We start from the raw sequence: 26,281 nt of genomic DNA, 5'->3' as shown, positions 1-26,281 counted from the left end.
CCGTGTGACTCAGAGAAGTTGGCCCATTTTTATTTTTTTTTCTGAAAGAAGACGGACTTGTCTAGATGACAGAAATAGCTATTGTCCCAGATGTACCATCCTTGCTCCCACAGAATTCTTTAGGAGTGACTCTTTCAGGCATAGCGTTTCTATTCCCTGAAAGAATAGTCTTCCATTCTCTAAAAGTCTCTAGAAGTCAACACACATCTTTTGAATGGGTATATGTAAGCACAGAATTCTTCCCTGTGTGTCAATAGGTTTGTTTGCTTCAGCAATAGTATGTTTGCCATTTGTTATAACCTTTTTTGTTAGCAATAGAGGCACACACAGCAAGTTTCTTCTCTCAGCCCCTCAATATCCAGTCCTCTTAAGAATAAAAGGAAAGCTGTGAAAAATATTAGTTTATATTCAGACTACTCTTTAGATTACTACAGTATGAGACATTGGTTTGTATCTTGTAGCATCTTGATGTAAGTGAGGTATTTATGTTGGTACAGAAAGTGTATTAAATATTTACAGTGTGTGTCAGCTTACTAGTTTTGGAGCTTTGGGGACAGGGACTATGCCATACTGTTTATCATGAACAACACCAAGTACAAGAAGGTCTTGACCTGCTGGTCCTCCAGGAGCTGCTCTGATAAATAGTAGTGGTTGGGAAACATTCTGTCGTTGTAACACATTGCTGTTCCTGTGGTAGTTTAAAGTGAAATGGAAGGATCATCTTGACAGCACTACAAGTCCTGGTCTTTGGTGGTAGATAGTGTCCTTGTTACAGTGAATTCAGGAAGATACTATCCCTGACCCTGGCAGTTGCTGAAAACCCTGAGTTTCTGATGAATGCAGGTGTGTTCCAGGTGGTTGTCATCCTTCACCATCAACCCCTATTCAAATACATTCATGCACACATGCCCCTAACGTATAGTGGGCACAGAATTGATCATCTGTTCATCTGTGAAAACCAATCTGTGGCAAACCTGGACTGGGATGATACCATCACTCTCAAGAGGGGCAATGGCTAAACAGTAATACTGAAGTGAAACTGAGAATGTTGTGGCACACTATATGTGCTGTGCTTCTCTATGCAATCTTCTGTTCTACCCCTCATGGAATAGATCTACCTCATATTGAATATCTTGCTGTGCCTCTTTTCAGATGTTCATTAAAGAATTGGGTGCTGCACCCTGATCATATTTGGTTGATCTGGGAGCTGGAGCTGCTCTCCAATGTCTACCTAAGGGCACTTCTCTTTCTCCCACCAGAATGAGAGAACGAAACAGTGCTGCCTTGACTATGGGCTCAGCTGTGGGTGTAAGAGCAAGCTGTGCTGCATTAGCAGTACTGCAGGAGAATCCTGGAATTTGTGCTAACCCCAAATAAAGTTAAAAAGGAAAGCGAGAAGTTAAGAATGGGACGAGAACAGGCCCCCAGATTTACCTTCTTTTAATCCAACTTAGTTGTCGCCCAAGAGGTTTAGTAGCATGTCTTAAACTTGGTGGTGTCTTAATACTTTCTGTGTGTCAGTATTTTGAATAATTCAGATGGTGTCACCTGTCATTAATCTATGCCTCCTCTGCCAGTCAGGGTTCTGACATTGTCTGTGGGTGGGATCCAGTACCTGAAAAGTTTCATTGTGTTCCCTGCTGTTTCATATCTGAAGAAGGGCTTGCACACCTGAAAGCTCGTCTGTTCTTTTCTAACTAAATCAGTTGGTTTAATAAATTCTATTACCCTTCTGTACTAACCCTGCCTCTAGTCCATTGCTCATTGCACCGTGCTTTTTCCTCAATTACCCTTAAATGCAACTCCTTACTCTTCAGTTTTATACCTTTTTCCTCTTTTCCTATTTTTCCCTCTATCATCCCTTTATGTACATTTATTTCCTGGATCTGTTATCCTGTTTAATTTAGAAAAACAGAACATAAAACACATTTAAAAATTAGATTTCTGGCTATGCTGCTTATACTCTCTTGGCCTGAGTTGCCTTTCACACCTATAAGGCTTCGTATTTTTTGATCCATTAATCTTTGCTTTTGAAGGCTTCAGCATACTCCTAGTAGCAGCCTGTTTTTATGAAAAGCAGCAATGCAGGACAGACTCAGAAAAACGAGTTAGAGTAAGATTTTTTTAAACAAAAATGGCAGTCAGAAGTTTGAGCTGAGAGTATTTAATCTAACAATTTGGAGGCAAAAGTACTTTTAGGATTTTAAGGCAGCAAAAATCATTCAGGTAGGTAAATGTTGAAGCATATATATTTTTCTTTTATCCCAGTCATTCAGAGAACATTTCATTATGAAAAAAGGAATTCACAGGAATTACCCAATCCACAGTGACTTGTCTCTCACACTGTTCCAATCCACTTCTCACACTGTTCCAATCCACTATGCAAACACTTAACTGAAAAACACTTTTTCATCAGGACTGAAGATACAAGCATGCAACAATTTTTATAACTGGATATAATTCTGTAATTATCAAAATAAAAATTAGAAGTTAAGTTTACACTTGAAATTGCAGAAAAACACTCCAGGATTCTAAACAGAATTAACTCTTTCTTTTGGAAAATAATGTCACTTGTTTTACCCCCTTTATATTCCTTCAAATCACTATGATGAGGGCTTAGAGAGATGAATTTTTTCCAGGTCTTTCATCACTGTTTACCCTCTGACCATTAATTCAGATACAGTTTTAAAGACAGGTCAATTGCATTTTCAATACATCTTGAAAAACTTTCGGATCATTTTCTTTCCTGTCTCAAAATTGTTCTTTCCCTCTCCAAGACATCACAGAGAAGTTAATTCAGAAATGACCTGTTGGTAGATTTCTAAGAAGTTGTCAAGTCAGGCACAGAAGTGAAGGCAAATTTCTACTATTACTGTAGTCTATCACTTCCTCATCATACTGAAAATATCCCTCAATAGTGTATCAAAAAAGAGGCATTCAAACCAACTTGTTGCAGTAAACAATACTGCATCCAAAACAGTTTTATAAAACTTTTTTTTACCTTTTGGGAAAAGTGTAAATTTCATGGGGATTTCTAGAAAAAAAAAGGTGCCAGTTTAATGCAAATTCAGGGGGGAAAGGTAGATTGAAAGGTTTTTCTTGGGAGGTTTAAAAGCTGTAATGATTGTAAAAAATATACAAACCTAATAATCATAAAAGCAACATTTTTTTACTAGTGTATATTAATTGTCTCATATCATGCTTGCAATATGTAGAAACACAATATTTCACCACAAGTATGATGAAATCCATCTTTACACTAATTTCCAAACAGTTCTTAAAGTGGATCCTTAAATCAATGTTTGGTGGCCAGAAGTATCAAAGTCATCTCGAGTTTAGATGTCTAACCCATGTGGCCAAACAAGAGTGGTTGATTATTTGAACAAATTATCTGAGACTGAGCCTTCTGTTATTGCTCCCCTCCTTCTACTCTGAGGTTTTTGGAGGCATGGCCAGAGCACATTGTATGAAAGCAGAAAATGCAGCCAGAACATGCAGCCACTGTTGAATTTGAAATGAATGCAGAATAAAAGGTGAGAAAAATCAGAGTTTCGTGATTATTTAGATTTTTAGTGATTTACGTCTCTGCTATAATGCATCACTGAGAGAGGTGAAAGATATGTCCTTCAAAAGGTTAGAAAGTGTGGAATTTGGGTTTGTCTATTTTCATAATTTCATTCAATCTTTCTCAGTAAGTATTGTCTGCTTATAGTGGAGAATGCTAATAGCCAGACTGAAATTATCAATATAATATAGAGAGCTTAATATAATTTTCACAAGACAGGTAATGATAGCTGCTCATATGTGGTTTGAGCATTTTACCACCCTTTGCAGTTTAACAGCTGATGTTGACTCTAGAGCAGTGGCTGGATTTCTGGTATGCTTTGGCAACTGTTTGAGTCTCATTGTCCAGATTTCAGAAAGCTGCAGATCTGTGGTGTCAGCACCAATCTACTAAATTTCTAAAGTCTTAGTCATGGTGTTTGTCATCTTGAGATGCAATTGCATGTGAATGAATGATGCATTTTTTTAACTATGCTGAACAAGAATCAGAGATGTTGATTTGTATAAAATCAAACTAGTAGAATTACTGAATGAAGGATGTTTACCATAGCTGATATGGTATCTTGCTTCCTTTGAAATTTGTTGTTAAAGTTCCATCATCTACATTTGCTGATTATTAATCTCTCTGTGTCAGTTGGATTATGAGTTTCTTAAAATAGCCACAAATTACGAGAATCTTTATGGCATTCTTACAGAAGTTTCTCTGGAGTTACAAAAAAAAAGAAAAAAGTCACAGTCAAAACGTGTGACCTCAGCTATCCCCAAAGTAGTGTGGAAAGCACTTCCAGAAGAATGAGGGGGTGTACTACAACCTGGGTATAGTGTAGAAAGAAACTCTATACTGTCCTTCATGCAGAATGATTAATAGAGAGATGACTCCTTATAGAATTGTAACTTTAAAAGGCAGTTTTATTGACTTACAGAATATCTGTAAGTCCAGAAAAAGATTAAATATTATCTCAGAGAAGTCCACTATAGTTTAGCAAGAGATCAAGGAGTTCCATTAATAGTGCAGTAGGAGGCAAAATATATGTATATAAATAGCAAAGGTTTATATAGCTCTGATGAGACTCCCCTAGGGAGCTGGAAGAGACTCAATAGGTGAGAAGGGGATAAGAGGGGGGGAGATGGGTGGGAAATTATTGCCAGTCTAGAAGGAGGAGGCAGAACAAATTATTCTAATGGCAGTTTTTAGAAATACATCTTGAATGCACAAGCTGATAGCAATAATTGAATGTGATAAAATTCTAGACAGTGAACTTTCTTTTAGCACAAACATGTCAAGACAAAAATATCAAGTCACGTAAAGACCCTCCACCCCCTTCCTGACATCATGGTTCAAAATTTGTCATGGTTTGCAAACTTACCCTGAACTTACTGAAACAAAATTTAAACAAAATATCCCATAATGGGAAAATGGAAAAAAAAAATCACCTATTCTTCCACTAGTTGTGGTGGGAAAGACTTCTGGAGGTGCATTGTTTTTGCAATTCTTTAATGAAAAAGTGAAGAGATAACATTACCACAGTTCAAAAATCCTGGAACCATATGGAGAGTGTAGGTAAAAAGTCCAGCTGAGGCCATAGATTAACACATAAACACTACAAACTACCACGCTAAAATTTACTATAGAAATAGTTCAAAATGGATAAATTTTGCCTTTCATGTTTGTTGTTAATGAAATCTGAAAACATTTTGAAATAGAGCAAAGAATACGATCATTCTCTTTGTCTGAAGATGAAAGGAAATAAAGAGTGCTGAGAAGCCAAAGAAATTCACCTTGAGTTACACTGAAATTTTGACAGTGCTTTAAAACAGTTCCTGCTTTCTTGCTCAAGTCTTGATAGCTGGACTGCCTTCTCTGCACCCCTCACATTGCATACTTTCCTCCAGGATCCCAGCACATTTTGTTTCAGGCCCTTGGCTAAGGATGTCTGTGGATTTGAACATAAGAGATAGCAATTACAGAGCATGATTTTGACAGGCACCCCCAGATGTGACAAAACCGTTATAAACAAATTGCAGGAAAGTACAGAAAAATAAGTAAAATAATTATTGCAAGAAATAACTGCTTTAAAATTTGGAACTAACAGCTGAGGTGACTAACCAGGGAACAAGGACACCCAGACACCCAGGGCCTTGCTGTTACAAAACTGAGGGTTTTGTAGTCATCTGGGCAATCATTTATTTACTGTTTGATACAGTGAAACCAAGAACTACTGGTCACTGCAGACCTGACATACCAAACTCACTGCAAGCTTACATCTGAGGGGAAGACAACATACAGCCAATGCTGAAAAGCTCTGTCAAACAGCAATGAAAAAGGTGAACACCATCATCTGCACTCAGCTCGAGGCAGAAATGAGCAAACTACACCCCCAATACAAGCAGAAAAACATATTTCCTTTTAAATATGCTATAGACAATTTTTCGGTGCTCACAATATTAAGCTGCATGGTATTAACTGAACATCAGTTTGCAAGATCTGTACTTGTTTTCTGTGGCTTTAAAAAGCACATTTATGGGAAATGATGCCACTTCAGCCTCCTCCTCCCAACTCTACAGGAAAAAAACATAAAATCCCAGTAGCTTTCTTCATAACTTTGTATACATTGAGTTTTTTTTGTTAGACAGAATTAGATCCTTTGGCAAGTGAATCATCTACCATGCCCCATCTTTTCTTCCTCAAGAGGGTAGAGCCGTAGGCTTTGTATCAAATTGTACAGTACACCATTTTTTAAGTTGTTGGAATTTATTTCTAGTTTGCAAATTACTTGATTGAGTCAAGTGCAGTCACGAGGTAGAAAAGTGGTGCTAGATGAGTATGATAAATGCACTTTGAAGAAAAATGCCTCAAGAAAGTTGTGCAGATGTATTCAGCTGCATAATATCAGATTTCCATGAAAAGGGTAGCCATTGATGTACTAGAAGCACTCCCACTAATGGAACCATAATTAGTGCATGTTACTTGCATCCTATGCAAAGTTAACTCTCCCTCGTCACAGACAAGAGAGTAGTAGTATTTTAACAAATCTTGATGCCTTCCTGCTTGCATTTTCAAATGCACTTTAAATTAGAACCTTTCTCAGATGAGAAATAATTGGTGTTTGGGATTGCCTCCTAGAGCTGTATTTGGAATTTTCTTGCTGTATATGTTACTTATGAGATGCTGAAATGAAGTTTTGGTATTCAGTGGTGGGGGTTGTTTAAGGACCCTGGGCTTGGGTGGGTACTGCCATGGACTGCAGGTTCTAGTGCTGCTTCTGTCTGAATTATCTGCATCAAAGTATCATGGGAACTTCACACTGATGTCACTTGCCCAATTACATTCTGGATGTATCCACTGAACAATGAAAGCGCAGAGAAAAAATATAGAAAACTAGTGTGTAAAGGATTTACTCTGGATTTCTTTTTACTCTCAGTCATGTCAGACAATTTTTGTGTTAGATTTTGGCCTAAGAATTGTCCTTGATATCTAAGGCACTTTAAGGTCTTCAAAAAGTATAAAAACCATCCGGAACAGTTTAGAGTGAGGAAATTATCTGCCACTCTAGAGGTTGCTTTCTAGCAATGGATGGCTGTGAATGGCTTTGTCTCCATTCAGGGCAATGACTTCTGAACTCCTTGAAGCACTGCCACAAATGAGCAGTCCCTTCTACAGCACCAAAGCAGACCTGGTCTTTCATGTGCTTGAAATAATTCTATTTTGGCTTTTATGATTATATACTTAGGTCTTAGCTGTGCTACTGCTGGTTATAGTGTCACAGAAGATTGTGTGGGCCACAGTATTGGGGCTGATGGCTCAGCAAAGAGGGGCTGCAACAGATTCAGCAGAGGTCCATCCGTGTACAGCTGCCAGGTGAGAAACGGGTCCTGTTTGTCAATACAGTATGAAAAACTCAAATGGAATGGGCTTCTTCAAGCTTGGTACGATGCCAATGAAAGCAATGGAGCTTCTCTGATTTATAGAAGAGGAGCACCTCAACTGCAATATTTTATTATTGTATTTTAGTGAGTAGTTGAATATGAGGAAACTGTGCACATTGTATAGATTTTTTTTTCTTTGTTTTTGTAACAGTAAAATGGGATTTTACCAAACTTCTAATGAGAAGTAATTTTTATTTTATAAGTTTCATTATTGTCAGAGGATGTGTATAGCATGACAGATTAAATTCCATAGTGTTTATTTTAAACTGTTCTATACTAGTTATCAAAACATTTTCTGTAGTTCACTACCCTCCTCAGGTTGAGGGATTTGTAGAAATATTACTTAGTAAGAAAGGGTTAAAAAAGTGAAAGATAAATAGCTCCAAGTGTGATTGTTTTAGTAACAATAATGTTATGTCTCTGCCACAGTGCATAAAGAAAAGAAAAAAATGCTGACAAGAAAAGAAATATCACACTTTGAAAAACTTTATTGAGTCTAAGGAAGGCACTTTTAAATTTGTGCCAGTTACAGTAATTAGTAAACTTGTTCTTAATAGTGTTGTTAAAATGTAATTTTTTCACACTTTCTCTGACTTTGACACTGCTGCTTTTTAAACTTCATTTTGCACTTTGTTCCATTGTTCTTTAATCTTCTGCACTTTGCATTTAGTATCACTGAAATTTCGCACTTACTATGTCAATAACATCTGGCAAAATTGCCACCTATTAAGAGTAAGTGTTCTTTTTTCTCCTGTGAGAAATGTGATGGTGTATTATATTGGTTTCCCTTGAGAGGCTAAGGAGACAATTTTAAAGCAGATAAATGCATTAAAGAAATAACCTGAACTACAAGGGAAGGTTAACGAAAGTCAGAAACTTTTTATATTTTTTTTTCTTCCATCCTATTTTTTGCCTGAATAAAAGCATCCTATACATGTGGGGAGTTCAGTTATGCTATGTTTTGCACATTTGGATGTATGTTACATTTCATAATGCTGCTGCAGGATACGATATGTTCTCATAGGCTTTTAACTACAACTTCTTCTGGCTGTGTTGTGGCCAGAGGAACACACTGGCATGTGTCAGTTTAGTGATGTATTGCAGCAAATGTGCTGGTAAGCTGAGCACTGCTAGAGAGCACTGTGAAAACACAGAAGAGATTTTCCAGAGATGATGTAGCCAGGGTTAGGCCTCGCTTTGAGTTCTCCACCTCCATCCAGTTCACTTGTGCATGGAGTGAGTGTCAAGTTCCTTCTCACAGCAGAAATATTCTACTGAAGGAGGATGTGATGAGTTGGAGTGAAATCATCATCCTGACTTCCTCCGTACTTACCAGACCAGACAGAAAGTTCCTGACCTTTGACATCACCCATAGACAGAAGATTGACCCACTTTGTATGTGCTGTCTCCAACAAGGCCTTTCTTGTCGAAGTTAGGACATACACGTGCATGTCTGCATAGAGTCTGGCCTTTAAAGTGTGCAACCTTTTCCCAAACTTTATAAATATCTTGAGTATGCATGCGATATATATCTTATATATACCATGCCTGTAAATGAAACTGAATTTAGAGAATGAACTATGGCCTAAGATAGAGATTTTCCTTTGCCAGCAATAATATCTGGGTGAAACTGGGCCCTCCATGCTATACAGATGCTGAAATGATGCTGAAATTCACATAATTGCACACAAGGCAAAGAAGAAAAAAACCTTCACAGGAGAAAATTCTGTACCACTGTTTACACTGTGGGGTCAATTTTCATAACACAGTCTCCCATGGCATTGCAGGAATGTGAGCTGTGAACGGCTAAAGAAAATACAGTGTGTTCCAGAGCCTGTCAAAGACATGGGGAATCTTTCCTTTGACTTGGGGAGAGCTTTGGCCTGAGTCCTTATTATAAAAGCAAACTATATGATTTGATTGAAAAAAACAGGAGGGATGGGAATACAATGAAGTGAGACTCAGGGATTTTGGTACTTAGGCGGATTGTGGAAGGGCATTCCATATCTGCAAAACCTCGTGTCAGGACTCAGTGTAGCAAACACTGTAATATCTGGCTTTGCATGAGGGATGTGAATTTTGCACCCAGCTACACACACAGCCCCAGTTAGCATAATGAGAACTGTGCATATATTGAATCACAGAGAGAGACTTGAGCAGAAGAAGGTCTGTCCCCATGGAAAAGTGACTTCACAATTAGACTAAAGAAATGGACTGTTCTAAAATTGGTACACTTGAGCTTTATTCAGCATATTGCTAAAGAATAAATAGATACATTCTTCATCTCTGTACAGATACATGTATGAGACTTAACACCATAAATTGCTTGAATTTGTATGCTTGAATTCAAAAGAAATTTTACTTGAGTAAAACAACATAGGAATGAGTTCAATGCCTTAGTGACTTTGATATATACAATTGCTATAGAACATATCTAACCTAAAATAATGTGAACCAATAACATTACAAATTTGCTACAGTCTGACTATAGTACAATGCGTATTTCTATGGTTTTCAATTTGCACATAATATTTCTAATGGCATTTATTCACTTTTTTCTGTATAAATCTACCCAGGTCATGTGTTGCTGCTTAAACTTTGAATGTACTTCTTGGAGGACATAGAAATAGCAAAATAAAGCATGCTTGAATATTTTCACTGTTTTCTTTCTTCCATGTATACAATTAGGGCTCAGATATTTGCATCTCAATCGATCCTGTATTATAATATGAAGTTTACATATCACTGGTTACAAATAATGAGGTAGTGAAGAACAAAAATTGTATTTCTCTTCTCAGATTTTCCCTTTTCTTAGATTTCTCTTCTTCATTCTCTATTGACTTCAATTTAAAAATACTTTCATTGACATGAATGCATTTTCTTCTGACAAACTGACTCTTCTGATGTATTTTATTTTACAATATTTTTATATACAAAGAATAGAATTCTTAACAATACACAAATAAGTGTCTAATGAGTACAAACATGAATCAAATCCTTATGTTGTCCAGAGCTATCCAGCATGACCCTGCAGTGCTCATTGTTAACTATCCTTCTAAAATTGTCATCTTCAATTTCTTAATTTAGAAAAGAAATTTTTTTCCCCTTTTTCTGAAAATCCACCAAGAATTTGCAGTTGTGATTCATTAGCTTCCAGCTGGAGTCTGAACTGGAGATTCAAGCTAGCTCTTAAGGTGATTGCTTGACTAAACTGCCCCAAAAATCAGTTATTTTTCTGCTTAAAGACACATTGCGATAGATTACATGCAGCTAGCTCGTGTGAGCCTTGTTCACACTTTGTAATGATTTACTTGGTAGGTAGTTCCCATGATTTCCTGGGGAAGATTCAGAGAGTAAGTCAAGGTTTGGCAACTTTTCAAAGTTGAGGTGCCAGATGGTATTTTTCTTTCCCAAATTAGAAGTTAAGCATGCTGTTTGAAACTCAGCAAGAGCTGGGAGATACTGCCTTTCACAGAACAAGATGCTGCCAATCACCTTTTTGGAGGTATCATGTCTCTGCACAAAGCCGTAGTTTCTCAGCCCTGTTGAGTGTGGAAGGTGTGGGAGCCTCTGCCTTTCACATCTCCAAAGATGTGCTTTGTCTCCCAGCTCCTGAGCTCTGCTGTGTGCCCTTAAGACACTGCCTGTGGACCATCCTGGCCAACCAAGCTGAAGGTTGATGATCCCCAGAGAAAGAATTTTGATGGAGGAGCAGAGATGCCTAACCTAACCCTAGTCAAGGGAACAGGTTTAGATTGTCACAGTGGTGCCCCCATCTGATAGCTGTTTCTCTGTCTGCTAATTTCATTGTCCCCATGCTGCTGTTTTTGAGGTTGCTTTTCCTCCAAATTCAATTTTTAAAAAGTGACTAAAAGGTCAGGCTTTCAGCCTATAGTATATATCTTTAGGCAGTTATGCTCACAGTGGGTATGTCAGGGAAAACAAATTTGTTTCAGGTAGGCAAGTGATTTAGCTGCCAGCACCCATTTTCTGGCACCTACACATTGGCAAACATCATAGTCTACTTCCCTGTTCAGTTGCAGCTTGTCAGATGAAAGCTGCTGCATTTTACATTTTTGAATCTCTTTCATGTCACCAGAGGTCACAATCCCTTGTCTGGGAATCACTGAACTCATGAATATCCTCATGGCACAAGGCCCTTCAAGTCTTCTGCTTTGTGAACTAACAGGAGCAAGAAATGTTAGAGAAATGGCACCTTTTATAACCTGAAAGGTTGGGGATTGTCTTGTACTGCTAAACTAGTGTCTCCACTCAGTGAAAGGGCAACACAAAGATACTAAAAGAGAGGGGGACTTTCTGAAGCAAGTAAACACAGATCCAGAATGGTGGTCTGGCTTGTCCTTCAGTCCAAACACGGGCTCAGCACTCCTCAGCTGTTTGCATGAGGTGGGTGTAGCCAGGCTGTGGATCTTGAGAGAAGCTTTGGAGGACAGTATCACTGAACTGCTTTAGCCCCTGGGCTTTTGTTACACAGCATAATGGCCCACTGATTTCTTGGGCATGAACCTGGCATTTCTCATGAGTGTGAATATCAGCAGATTCATATCTGACCATAGGCTGACAAGTCAGAGGGCTATCAAAAGTCCAGAATCTCTTGGCTACTAACCAGCTGATAGCTCACATCCTGCCATATCAGAAAAAAGAGTGCAGGACCTTATGTTGATGCTTTCTCCATCAACCTACCAACTTAAAACCACTTTTAAACAAAAAGGAATGAAAACCAACTTGACATTTATCAAGATAGCTTGGAGACAACAAATATGTTGCAAGCCTGAAGACAGGTGCATTACCACTAAGTAGGATTTTGTTATGAATGTTCTCATTACAGTGTGTCAGGGATAACTAACAGCATAGAGTTTGTGCCTTGAGGTTCAGCTTTGCTGTTGTTATATTGCTGTCACATGGTTTTATGCTAATCTTTTAGATTAAATGGTAAATATAGAAGTTTTTATTCAATTAACAAAGAAGTAGTCATTAAGGGATGGTGATTGAAATAAAATGGTGAGAAATATTATCCTCTTAAATAAGAAATTACTGCATGAGTGGACAAAAGCAATACAGCAAAGGATGGAATAAAACTGGAAAAGAGCAAAAGCAAATGAGACCTGCCTCAGCTTTCTGTTTAGAAGGTAAATGTTCAGAATTTACTTAAGCTTTTTTACCCACTGTGTATGAGACATGTAATGTATATCCTAAGTTCTGCATGTGAGTGTTCGCACATATTATGTTTTGTGTTTACTCTCTCATTGGTTTCAATTGTTTTAAAGTTTGCTGCTGGCTATAAATCTCTCACTATAGCTTTTATATGAAGTAAAATAATGGACTCTTTTCATGTGATTATCTATAATCCTTATAGTAAATGTCCGAGTTGAGGGATGTGTTTTAGTCTTGGACTTTTGTTTTAACCCGTATTCTGATCAGATCTGACTGTAATAGTTATCCTTACTATTATTATTGTTATTTAAGTGATTTCAATAGACTTCTGACAATTACCTGGAATAATACAGCCTGTATGTGACAGTGCCAGCCAGCAAGGAAGAAGAGAACCTGCCTATAGAGCCAAAAGAGCAAACACCCACCACTCTACCTATTAGCTAAAAAATGTCTTCTCTATCCTTATAGCAGGTAGGCAGATATGAAGTGTGGTAATTACCTGTCCCTTATCTTATCAATAATTAATACTTTTCACTTTTATTATGTTCTTTTCTTTCTGGTTACTACACCTTGTTCATCACCACACTTGCAGTGTGTCTTGTTCTATGCATTTCCACTGCTGTCACGTGTTAGTTTTCTTGCGCTCTTCTTGGACAGAAAGGCACACAGAAAATTTTGGATTCATTTTTATAATCAGTATGTATCTACATATATAGATATATATATTGCTAAATGTTCTGAAAGAAATCAAGATAATGGTCATTATGATGAAATTGGAGGGGATGGTTTTTTTCTGCCTTGCTCTGCCAGCATCATGTCAGCTGCAAGTAAAAAACGATAAGTGCTAGAAGCAGAAGTCTATATTGTTTTGCAGGTGTTTTGGTTATATTGACATTTTTATTTTAATAGTCCTCTGACATATTAACAGCCATACATTGCAGTTGCACTGTGCAGGCATGTGCAATGCCCAGCAGGGCATTCAACCGAGCATTTTATTTGCCTCATCCTCAGAGGTAGGGAGGGTCTTTACTTTTATCCTGGCTGTGATGGCAGGACCAGGACTGACAGAGCTCAGATTTCCTCTGTCTTTGCATCACAGGCAGAAGCACTGAGGAACCTCTGTGACCAGAGTAACTTAGCATAGCTTGGCAACAGCTCTGTGCTGCAGTCAGACAGCCTGTTCTGGCTGCAGATGGTACCCTGATTTCTCCTGCTTAAGCATCCCCTCAGCTCACACCCAGGCTCCTGCTGAAAGTTACTGCTTCCTCGGGTCTACTGCCATGAGTCACAGAATGACTTTGCAGTCCAAGGCAGCCAAACTGATGCAGGTTCAGGAAATAGTTTTTATTGAATCAGATTAGGTGAGCAGGCAGTGGCAGCTGTGAGGAAATGGATAAGAGGTGAGCAGGTGAGGGGGTTCATCTGCAGTGAGAAGAGGGTGCCTGAGCACCACATAAGTGATGTCAGAACCCCTGCCTGTCTTGTGATATGGGAAAGGGGAGAGATTTTTGTGCCCCTCCTTCCTTTTCCTAAACCAAATCTATCGCTCATACAGAAGTGCAACAAACTCAGTGCTCAAACTCACTGATTTATTATTTTAAGGAGTTGAACAGCTGTTACCTGTTACCCCAGTCAGTGAACAGCTTCTCTAATGTTTTAGTCACAGATCAAGTATCAAGACTAAAACAAACTAATTTCTCCCACTAGCTGCCTTTGTTTGGAGCCTGTCTTTTTACACTAGGTTAATTTATTAGATCTTTTTCATTTTCCTTTAGCTGGTTAGTATCTAAGGCCTAGATGTGTTACAGATAGCTCACAAAAACTCCATTTTGAGCAGTGATCAGCTCCTATCTCATATGAAATCTATAAATAGGTCTGGTCAGAACTTCAGCAGTAACAGCTTTAGGAAAACAAATTATTATAGGAAGTGATTGATGTAGTGACTAAATAGGTTGCAATCTTCCCCTGCAGTAGGTGGTGCTCACTGCTTAAATAAAATTAAATAGTGACAGTGATGGGCATACCAGTTTTCGATTGTGTCCTAAAACCAAAGATGGACAAATTGTGAGAAAAAAAATAAAATCTATGAGAGAGCAGAGCCTTATTTCAAAGGGTGCATTCTTTCTAGCTAACCTTTCCTTTGCAGTTTTGCTTTTAAGTGCTCTTGCTAAAAAAAACCTCCTCTGCATGCTTTCTTGCTGAAGGGACACCTGATATATTGTAATGCACGGTATACTTTAAGAAGGTCTCAGAATACCAAAAAATGTTACATTTTTATATAATCAGTGCTATTTTTGGTGAGAAAAATTGATTGGTAATTTATATAAATGCTAACTTCACCTGTTCAGCTGCTGTTTGCAGGGTCTCAAGGCAAATTGAAGTCCGTAAGAATTTGGCCCAGATGAATTTGATAACACCTAAAACTGTCTGTATGTTTTAGGCACCGAAATACCTTCAGAAATGTGCTCTTCTGTCCTGCGTCGCTTGTGTGGTGCTGTGGAGATTTAATTTGCTCACAGATCCAGCTACCTGCACGTGCCTCCTCTCAGCCTGCGCCGTGGCAGGGGTCCTGCTTGCAGGCTTTCCCTGCACTGCTGCTGCTGCTGCTGCTGCAGGTGTCTGCAGATGCTGGACTCTGCACCTGGCCCTCGCTGCCTCTCCTGTCCCAGCCCCTCCTGGGGTCCTGGCAGAGCCTGGGCTTTCCCCAGCAGCGCAAGGACAGCGCAGATAATGTGTGATAATGCGTGCAGACTCGAGTGGGGCCACGAGAAGCCTGTCCCCATACTCCTGTATTGAGCAGAAGCACTCGTAGGAACCAAACCAAGCCCCGCACCTTCCTTTGTAATAAAATTTTGGAATTCATGCTGGAGTTTTGGATTCAGGGCGATCTTGAATTTTTAAGGAAGTTTGGACCAAGATCTGAATTTTATGGCTTATTTCTATAATGGCTTTGAACAGGGTGCCAAATTTGTTAACTCTCCTGTGTCAAAGTACTTGGATACTATTGCCTTAAAAAACTAAAAAAATAATTTCTCCGTAGTGAAAGCCTCTGTTTTGAGGCTTTTTTCAAAACAGCTGATCTGGTTACCCCAAGCAGAATAAAAATGGAAATGGCATGAAAAATGTGTGCTAAAATTTTTGTGGTTTGATTTAGCGTTTGTATATTTGCAGTTTATTATTAATATTCCATAATAATAGTTCACCTGGTAATAATACATATTAATTCCTTCATATTTCTAAAACCCTTTGAGAACCTAGAGAAGTGCAAGGTGTTATTAAATGATTTTAAAATTCCAGCTGTTTTCCCTGCAATAGATTTAATCTTAAATAAGAATGAATATTAAAGAAAAAATATAGATTTTCCTAATGCAGGTCTTCACGGACCGCCTGACAAAGTACCTTTATTGGCATACTTTCCATCTCTTTTTCTTGGTGATATGTAATTTTAGTTTGATTTAGCTATTACTTCGTTACTTTAAGAATAAAAGTTCACAGGTGGCTGACACTTGTCTCACAAGGTAGATTTCCACTCCAGTAAAAGCGAAGTAAACCTCTCCTTTCCAGTCAGAAGAATATTCTCCTGTAATGCTTCTTTCATAAATATTGGTGCAGTGCTTAATAATGTCTTCTGTATAGAAATCTTGTCTCTCCAGAGAAATACATTGCTCTTAGAGCCCCAGAGATAGAAAAGTAAAATCCTTAGCTCACTACCTTAAACCTGGCATTTTCTAGATGCAGTGTTCTGCATGGCTTGATTTTGTTTTGTTTGAAACCAAAGTATTTCTATTACTATAGAACCTGTTGAAATGCAGACTGTTAACATGCTAATGTAAATTCTGAAAAGGAAACTAATTTGTACTGTTTTCTTAGGCTACAACCAAGATTTTTTTTTTTTGTATTAAAAAAAAAAGAAAAATTTTGATGATGTAAAGGTCCATGAGTTAAACTGCAACTCTGTGTAATAAGGAAAAAGCCACCTGAAAATATGTGTAAAATGTGTTTTGAGCTGCAACAATGAACTCTTTCAAAACAATGCTGTCACTGTTTCCGTACTTTAAAGTGACACTGTGATTTTCAAGTATTAATAAGCATCCAGGGGGAGCTAGGGAGTAAAAATTTTGCTTTTTCTAATGGTATATAAGGAAATATGAATACAGAGAGTAGTACAAATGACTAATTCGTATTTTGGAGTTGGGGCTTTTTTTACTAGGAACTTTTGATAAGAAACTGGTCAGCCGTTCTGAGAGTGGTGGAAAGCCTGTCAAGGTCACTACCAAGGACAAGAGAGTCAATTAGTATGCAGATCAGAGCCAAGGAGTTCAAAGGTATTGTTCCAATTCAATCACATTAGCCAGGCCAGTAATGAACAAACGGCATGACCTTAATCAGGGAGCCTGAACCACTCATTGAAGGGTAGTCTGTGTGTCTCTGTGTGTATTTGGGGGGGACCAGGAGGAGGGGTTAGGGTGGCAAAAAGGATGTGGTTTCTTTTGTTGTTGTTGTGGTTTGGCTTGGGCTTTTTTTTTTTTTTCTTCGTCTTTTTTTTTTTTTTTTTTTTTTTTTTTTTTTTTTTTAAAGGGACAGCAAGCCCAGTCTGCTTAATTAGCCACCAGTAGTGGAAACTTATTTCTGGGTTCTTGTGTTCTGAAGTACGAAATTGCTTTTATTTTTGGGTGATAACTGAAACAGCTTCAAATGGACAGGTGGCTTGAATATTTTAATAAAATGCATTCAGTGATATGCTAAAGGGTATGCAGAAGGAGGGAGATAACCTTATGTAAAACACCAAACCAAATTTTGCAATTACAGTTTCTCTCACACTGTTCTAATTTTCTGAAAGTCAACACGCAAGGAATATTCTGAGTGATTTTTTCCCCCCCTTAAATATAACGTAAAGTTATCCACACTCTAGTTAATAATGGAAAGAGTGCTTATTCAGAAGAAATAATTCTTTAGAATTCTCAGTCAGATAAATATTGCATCGTACATAATTATATTTTAGATATACAAATTGCTAAGTTGTTTCATGCTCTCAGCACAATGCACACTGCATGTTTCGGTGTACTCGATTTAGTACAGTCAAAAAGCAGCATTCATATTCACCTTAACAAATGCCCACTTTATTATAAGCTTACAAAATATATTTCTCTGCTATTTTTCATGTATACATAAGCACTTTCAAATACTTCTACAGAAATGTCTACATAGTGAGGACACAATAATAAAATGACAGGATATATCTGTACTCATTTATATATTATAATGTCTGCATGTTTCTGCAAAGTGGGTTTTGAATGCATACTTAGGATTCCATTGAAATTTCTACATAAATCAGGACTGTGTTCCCTTTTTTATAAACTAATGATTGAATTTGGTAGCCAAAAATACTAAAATAACATTTCAAAGGGTAACATTTTTCTGCGTTTGGATATGTAAACACATAGTTTCTGAATGAGGCAAGATTGAGAAAAAAACCTCTGCTAGAAATCAATATTAACCACTGAAAATATGAATGATGCTTAAAATACATTCTCATGGTTTACCTGCAAGTTTTGTGTTCACGTGGTTTACTTACAAGTTATTGTTTTGTGTTTATATATACAATAAATTATAAGTTTTCTGTATCTCTGGGTAACATTTGCTCAACAGTTACTTCAATTGGATCAGATTATCAAAGAAAGCTGCAGGCTTCATGGGGGAGACTGCAGAAATCATTCATTTCTCTGTAAATGAATCGTAATAGGCAACTAAGATTTTAGGAATCAAGGGGCACTTGTTTTTTTTTTTTCCTTTCACTCTCTTCCTCTCTCTTCTTTGCTGGGGAGGTGCTTCATCATATCTCACTAAAACGGAAGATGCATAACAGAAATGAAACTATTCTAGGCTATGAAGCACCCTAGGGGTTCATGAATGTTGGGGGAGGAACACTGATTATACAATGCAATAACATATTGAGACACTATTTCAGTTTTACACTTGGTATCAAGTAAATACAGGATATCTCACCCATGAAGGGTGATTATCTTTCATGAAGGGAGGAAATGAGTTATTAAGGTCTTTCTCAGGAGCAAAACAAGGATAAGAATCTTTATTAATGTAAGAAACATTTTTTTCCCCCTACAGTAATATACTTCCTTTTTAGCAAAGATATGGATTTTTTTTGTCTTTAAATTGTCTGTATCTCAGAATGGAACACATATCAGTTTTAGCTGACACCACTGCAGTGCTTGAGAATATTGTTATAAAACATGTGCTCATTTTTTTTAATCTAGATCACAATTAATAACATTTTTAAGCATGCAATGTCTATCTCTCATAAAAACACTTGTAAAGTATTTGACATTTGATTTGAGGATATTAAAAGATTGTTTAAAAATAAACATACACCAGCAGAGCAGAATTTTCACACGATTATTCAGATAGTCAATAGGTCCTCTTTGATCATATTATTATGATGCTGCTGCTGGATTTCAGTCTTAGACACGCGTATTTTTTGCTCCCTCTCTCTCTGTCTCTGTCTCTGTCTCTGTCTCCCCTCCCACTCCCCCACCAAACAAGGTCATAGATTTTTTTAAATGAGGACTAGAAGTTCCAAGTACAAGATTAAGTAAGTTCTAACAGTGTTATAAAAGTAAGTGCTTTTTTCTATAATAAAAGGTGTTTAAAAGGTTCGCTACAGCTTTAAACAGAATTACAATTTACTTCTTTCAAGTGTCCAGGCCATAAATTCTTCTCAATTCCCTCTCTCTCTCCTTGTCGGAATTAATGAGATCAGATTTGATCAGGGCAGTGATGTGTTCAGAGCCAAATCACACAACAGCGCGCGTGCGGTAATGGAATTTGCATCTAATGCATACATAAATCAAACATCTTTCTGGACATTTTCATATGCATAATGTCATTTCATCCAGTTCTCTCTGTGCAGAGGGGGAGATTTTTCTCTCTGAGAGAATGACTTTCTTTAATGCTTTCATTTTATTTTCGCTGACTACAATCCCCGAGAATGCGCTCGGTCGGAGAATCTTTCGGGGCGCGGTTGACAGTTCCTTTTCCAAGAGGGGTCCTTCACATTTATCATGCCTCTTCCTCGGGGGCTTTGTTATGCAAATGTGGCTGAAATTGATAATTCCAAAGTGCTTCATTTCGGTTCCTTGGCGGTTGGAGATGGTAGATAAAAAGAAACTGACAAGACACACTGATTGCCCTCAATGCTTGTAACTCTCTTGCTAACAAGGCTCGATATTGTTAAAAATTCCTATTGTTATCAGGGTGGCAGTTCCATTATGCAGGCCTTGCAAATTTCTCATTTGAATATTAACCCTTTAATCACCCAGCTCTGCTCCCCTCCCCCAGCCCCAAGCCAGTTGCCCTCGGGTGGGTCAGAATGTAAACCAGGAAATTATTACCCTATTATTAATGAAAACTACGTATGTGTGCATTTTGTTCTTCTTGGTTTTTTGTTGGTTTTGGGTTTTTGGGGTTTTTTTTTTTGTTTTTTTTTGTTCCCTAAACTGCATCTATTAATCATTTTTTCAATGAGAATTTTTTACTGTAAAAGAAAAAAAAAAGGCTTTAACAAAACACATCTAGCAGAGACAAACAGAACTGGATTGTTTAAAGTTAGGTTTGGGAGAATATTTACATCGAAATATCTGTTCGCAGAAGTCAAATTCAGTAGCTCCGGGAGACTGGAGAAGTTTCATTATTTTTAACTTGTATGTACTTGCACTTTATGTTCTAACTTAGATAGGCCTCAGGGAGGGGATAGCGTGTCTTTATATACCAGAGATACATGAGATTTTCAGCTGCCGGTCCTACTGGCTGCACCATCCCTATCTCAGGCTCGCCAGCAACTAACTTCCAGCCTACAGACAGGTGGCTGAAATAAAGGAGCAGAGAAAAAGGGAACTTGAGAACCACAAGGATTTCTGGAGCTGTGTTTTTTTTTTTTTTTTTTAATTTTGAAGGACACGTGCCTATAAATTCCGCTGTTAAGCACATATTATTATTGACAGATTTCACTTACGTAATTACAAAATACTGTTAATAAATGCAAGGGGAAGGACTGATTCAGGGACCTGATGCTGCAGCCTCAATGATTCACTAGAGGTTTTCTTGTAGCTTCAGTGAACACTGCATCAGGCCCTAGAAATGACATAAAATAAGGAAATGATGAGTTCAAGCTAAAGATTATGTCACACATCAAAAGAGCATGACTGGTTGCTAACTGATTTACTCATTGGTTAATGAAATTGTGAGGTCTGGAATTGCAAATATCCCTGTAATATTCCCGTGCATGTGTGTCCATAGAAGGTGAATTCTTTCCCACCAAGTGCATGCCTTCAGACTCATATTACAATTATAGGTTCGTTTTAGTTTGTCATCTTTTTGGGGATACCTGACAAAGTTCCAGTTAAAGTAAATCTTGGTGTCACAAAGGTAAGTACTGCAGATGCTGGATGGGAGTGGAGAAAGGAAGAACTGGCACTGTAAAATGAAGCATAGTTCACTGCTATCACCAGGCGGCTGCAACAATATAATATTTCTCTACAATTACTAAGAAGATACATCTCAACCAGCTCAAGTCAAAGGAATGTCGAAGTTTTCCACTTTCTTAGCTCTGAAGACTTGCAGAGATGCGTCTGCCAAATTACAGTAAATAAAAAAGACACTTGCACAACAGTAACTGAAGATTTCTCTCCCCCACTCTATAAAAAAAAAAAAGAAAAAGAAAAAGAAAGCCCTCTCATGTTATTGTAGGAACTCTTGGGAAGCTCATACTTCTTTCTTTCATTTACAGGTGTGATGGCGGATTAAATCCATGACAGGATACAGTGATAATGCCCACTGTAGAGCCATGTGAGTTACAACAGCTAAATTTCCCTTGTCGGTGCTTTTTCTTTCAATTATCTGAAAACACCCTGTTAATTTTTAATGTGTTCATACCCTCATTCTGTTACCAAAACTGCTACCTTTCCCCCCCTCCCTTCCCACTTCAGAAATAGATTTCACTAAACCTGGCTGCTGTAAACTCATTATATGATTCTATCATTTATTCTGTCCATTAGAGTAACCAGTGTTAGTGCTTTTCCCCCTACTTGAGTCTGTCAAGTGCTGTTATTTATGCTCAGTGGTATTAATATCTCTGGTTGTATTATGGTTGTGCACTCAAAATCTCTAATACAATCTAAGCTTGGCAATAGAGACTGCATCAGCTATCAATAATCAAAAAATCTCATGCAAGTTGTAGGTATTAATAAGAGTCAATATTACATAAATGTAATTAACATCTTCTGCTTGGTATAAAGAATAATCAGTAGTACTGATGGTTTTAAAAGGATCCTCCTCTTCAGAATCAGAGAGCGTGCCCATATTATGAACAAGAGAATTAAAGATTTGACAGTATGATTTTGACTGTTTCTTTTTTTCGGTTACCCTTGACAATGACTCTGCTGTAACCTGGCTACATAATGTTATCTGCTGTCTTTAGGTGGAAGAGGACTTAAAAGTTGATTTTTTTTTCTTTCTCTGCTCTATTTCAGTGTGTTAATTTCACTAACAAAAGGATTTTCTGGTTTTCTGTAAAAGGAAAAACCTCTTAGGTAATTTGTGACCATAGAATTAGAGCAATACAGCTAAACTAATATATATGCAATGGTTTCATTATGCATAAGAGCAGGCACTCTTTACTTTGCAGCCCAAAACACACAAAGCACCCATTAGAATGAAGAGGCCTGTGATGTCTCTTCATGTGCAGAGTGTAAAGGTACATGAATGTCCTTGCTTGTTGGCATTTAATTTACCAGTTGCCTCTGTAGTGGAGCCTTGGCAGATTCAGCTTGAATCTGAAAGACAGGCTGTCATACTGAGAGTCTGCTGCCTACTGCTGAAATTGAGAGGCTTGGCAGATATGCAAACAGTAACTGGGTTTGAGTTGTTTTGATTACAAGTTAAACAGAAAGTCATTGGCAGGGCCAATATAAATCTGCTGAGGTTTTTTGGCAAAATCTGTGGAGGTATTTCTATAGATTCTGCAGAATTCTGTAGCACCTTGATTTCACATCAAAGAATGTCCACCTCTGAAACCGTTCTGCGGATAAATGTGTCAGAAACGTGAGTGAACATGTTTAACTCGCTGAGAGCTTCCAGATTCAGAAATATAAAGCACATTAACAACATGCTGTACCACACCACCTTTGATAAATTGTGAAACCAAATGTTTCACTGAAGTTCAGGTGGATTTTTGGAGAAGTAAATTAAGGTAATTTATTAACAGCTGGAACAGGAAGGCAAAATAGATTTTAATGGGAGTTTCAGGTGAGCAAATGAAAAAAAAGAGAAAGGATTGGACTATGTCCTGAACTCAGCTATGTCGGTTGAAATGCTGAGATATTTCACCAGTACATTTTTATCACATTAATCAAGATTTTCTGAAGCTGCTTCCTGCATGGAATGCAGTGCATTAACAGTGGTTTGACTTGGTTCAATTCAGTCTGCAACTGGCTTTTTTCTCCCCGTTTTCAATAACTTTGCCTGAAACACCATATTTGACTAAAAATCCAGACCTGATAAAATCCAAATGCTCATCCCAAATTTATTTCCTTACAGAATTCGTCTCCCTGACTAATCTGCAATGCTCAGTTAATAAAAGTAACACAAACTGACATTGTATAAGCAAAAGGAAAAGGAGTCTGTAAACTTTAGTTATATGCACTTTTGCAGTGCAACCCCTGCTCATTTTTAACTTAGTGTTTTGAACACTAACACATCCTTTAATAAAATTGCCATGCAATTTTAAGGCAAAACCACAATAATTTTGGAGGGAGGGAAAAGAGTACATATAATTGTCACTCCTATTGTTTCTGTCTGACTGGCTGTAGGCAGATTTCCGCAAGGCTGGCTAGAAACAACACATTGATTTACAGAGGCAGGAATATCTCCACAATTCAAAGGGCTAAGACACCTTTATTTGAAAACTGAGAATCTGCAAAATGTGGTAAAGTTCTTGGAAAGGACCCAAATGTATGGAATCTTTTTCTCATCTTTTTTTTTTCTCTTTTTCCTTCTCTACTTGTATCAGCTACTTTGCCTATTATAGCTTTCTAGGCAGGAAAAAATGCGACCTTTGAATTTGCACAAATTATTATATACCTCATGTTATTTTTTACAAGAACCTGATTTGAGCAAATTGATTAGAATATGAATATTGTTATCTAAATGCTCTTTATTTTCAGTTCTGACAAACTGAAAATGCACATTATTTTTCTGTGAGAAGTAAATGTTTTCTTTGGAAATTACTCCACTCATATTCTCTTTCTCTTACTGAATGTCCCTTTCCCTTGAGCAAACAGAATGAAAGAGTTTATATGAATGAACCACGCTTCACTCTGGTTAATGGGTAACAATAGCATTTTAGGAATTTCATTTTTGGATGCAGGTGAAAATATATGCTTTTTGCCTTTTTTTTTTTTTTTTTTTTGCCTTTCACTGTCCCATATACTTATCTTCAAAAAAAAAAAAAGTGAATTTAGGAAGCTTTAAGCAGCATACTCACCCAATACTGCAACCCAATGCAAATTTTTAGAGAACGCTTACAAATGTCAAATCCCCCTGAAAGTGATATACTTTATTACTGTTCTTTCTTATAATACAAACATTTCAGTGCAGCTCGGAGCTTATTTTTCAAAATATACAGGATTTTGATATATGGACAACAGGAGAATGTGTATTATAGATATAATGCCATAAGTGCTCAAAAGTTATTTCTGAGCTGATTTAACATGGAAAATCTCCAGGTAGATTAATTTTATAGGCTGCTTTTATGGATGTAACATTTCACGATGAGAAAGCCGTGCTTCTGAAATTTAGTTTCAGCAGATTTCATTGGCACCTCCATCTCCATCTTTTATTACCTTAAAGTTGAAATTTAATCTCTCTTTTTTTTTTTTTTTTTTTTTTTTTTTTTTTTTTTTTTCTTTATCCCCCCGATTTTTTACTTAATTCCTTACTGAAATGGCTGGGCCTGTACTTTTGTTCTCAGGTTCTGTTGTGTCTATTGCTGTCTAACTATTTACATGCTGAAGGAAGAAACAAAATAATTACAAAAGAAGCACTTACATAACTCTGCTTAGAAATTACAAGACCTTTGATGTTGAAGATTTTTACTGGGACAGGCAGCTATAGAAGGAGGTTAAGCAAATGCTCCACAAAACCCTCTTTCCAAATGGCTGAATTAATTACAGTGGTAAGAGCAAGTTGCCCCAAACCCAGCTGCAGTATTGTGGTAAAAGCAGAGCTTGAAACTGCAGCTCTTGCACACAAAAAACTTCTGAAACATGATTTTTTAAAGAAACACCTACTTGTAACATTGCCAACAGAGGCTGTGCTGCAATTACAGGAGAATGTGGGCTATGCACAAGCATATTTAGTAATGTTTCTGCACAACTCTTACTACAGACTCAATACACACTTCACGTATGTGTCCAGAGAAAAACCTATGAACAGCAGTGCACATTTAATAAGATGTATGTTTTTCTATTTCTGAAACATAGTACTGAAGACATTACAATTGCATATGGAAAGTGACTCATGTATGTGTTAAGGATGCTTTATAAACCTCAATACCTCAGCCATTTGGTTGGTTGTTTTTATTGTTATTTATTTCTTTGACTGTAGCAGAGGAATAGTCAGTATTCTGGCCTGATGGTCTGCAAAAATTGCTAAAAAATGAGGAACATATTTTTTAGACTTCAGGAGTGCAGGTTAAGGGAAAGAAAAAGAAGTATTTAAATCAGAAAATGCGTGTGTGTGTGTCTCTGTGTGTGTGCACATGTTTGGAAATTCACAAACTAACTCTTTCAGGCTATGATCTCAGTTTTTATGACTGAATTACGTACCTTAAAAATTGGTCTCATTAATATAAATGCTAAGAAACTCTCAACAATTGTGGTGCCTACTGTAATAAAATTCTCTGTGAGTGAATGACAGAGATACAAAACACTAAACAATGATGATTTCCTCGCTACCAAAGCAATTGCATAAATTAGGTGTGCATTAAGTTCCCAATGATTTATAGCAGTTGAAACTTACAAAAAATGATTACATTTGATGTTTCTTCATAAAATACAAAAAAGATGATGTTTACTCACAGAGTGGTTCAAAGAAGCAGGAGCTAAATCTAGATTATAGAATCTGTTTTATAGAGATTTTTGTATACTTTTTAATAAATTTTTTCTGTAAATTTTCCTTGAAGATGCATTTCATTAGTCAAACTTGCATATACTATTTGTTAGTTTGGAATAAAAAACCTCTTAATTTTTTCTCCTCTTGCCCTCCTCACTGCTAGCCTATTAGTGGAAGTGGCATTTTATTGATTAGACATTTAATAACAATATTCTTTTATATTTGCTCAAATGTTTAACTGTTTGCATTGTAGCTGGTGTAAAGGTCCCTAAGAATGGTACAACTGAAATGGGAGAATGAAGAAATGTATTGGCTATGACAAGAAGAAGTAATTGCTTTTCCTCAAAGGATCAGATGTGGTATAGTTGTTTGAAAAACAATCTAAACAACATTTTGTTCACCATTGATTTTAAAAGCATTAAAATTAGTTTTT

The 26,281-nt window shown here is 37.2% G+C and overlaps 1 long non-coding RNA gene across 1 annotated transcript; it reads left to right on the top strand.

Moving 5' to 3' along the window:
• The first annotated feature begins 16,931 nt into the window (after positions 1–16,931).
• Positions 16,932–26,208, top strand: LOC134419758 (uncharacterized). Its single transcript, XR_010028141.1, has 3 exons — positions 16,932–16,991; positions 21,467–21,525; positions 26,102–26,208. It is a non-coding gene; the product is annotated as an uncharacterized LOC134419758 (long non-coding RNA).
• Positions 26,209–26,281: the final 73 nt, after the last annotated feature.

The sequence above is a fragment of the Melospiza melodia genome, chromosome 6 (genome assembly GCF_035770615.1).
Source record: "Melospiza melodia melodia isolate bMelMel2 chromosome 6, bMelMel2.pri, whole genome shotgun sequence".
NCBI classification, from domain to species: Eukaryota; Metazoa; Chordata; class Aves; order Passeriformes; family Passerellidae; genus Melospiza; species Melospiza melodia.
The sequence above is the reverse complement of the archived record's forward strand: the minus strand, read 5'-3'. Positions and strand labels throughout refer to the sequence as shown.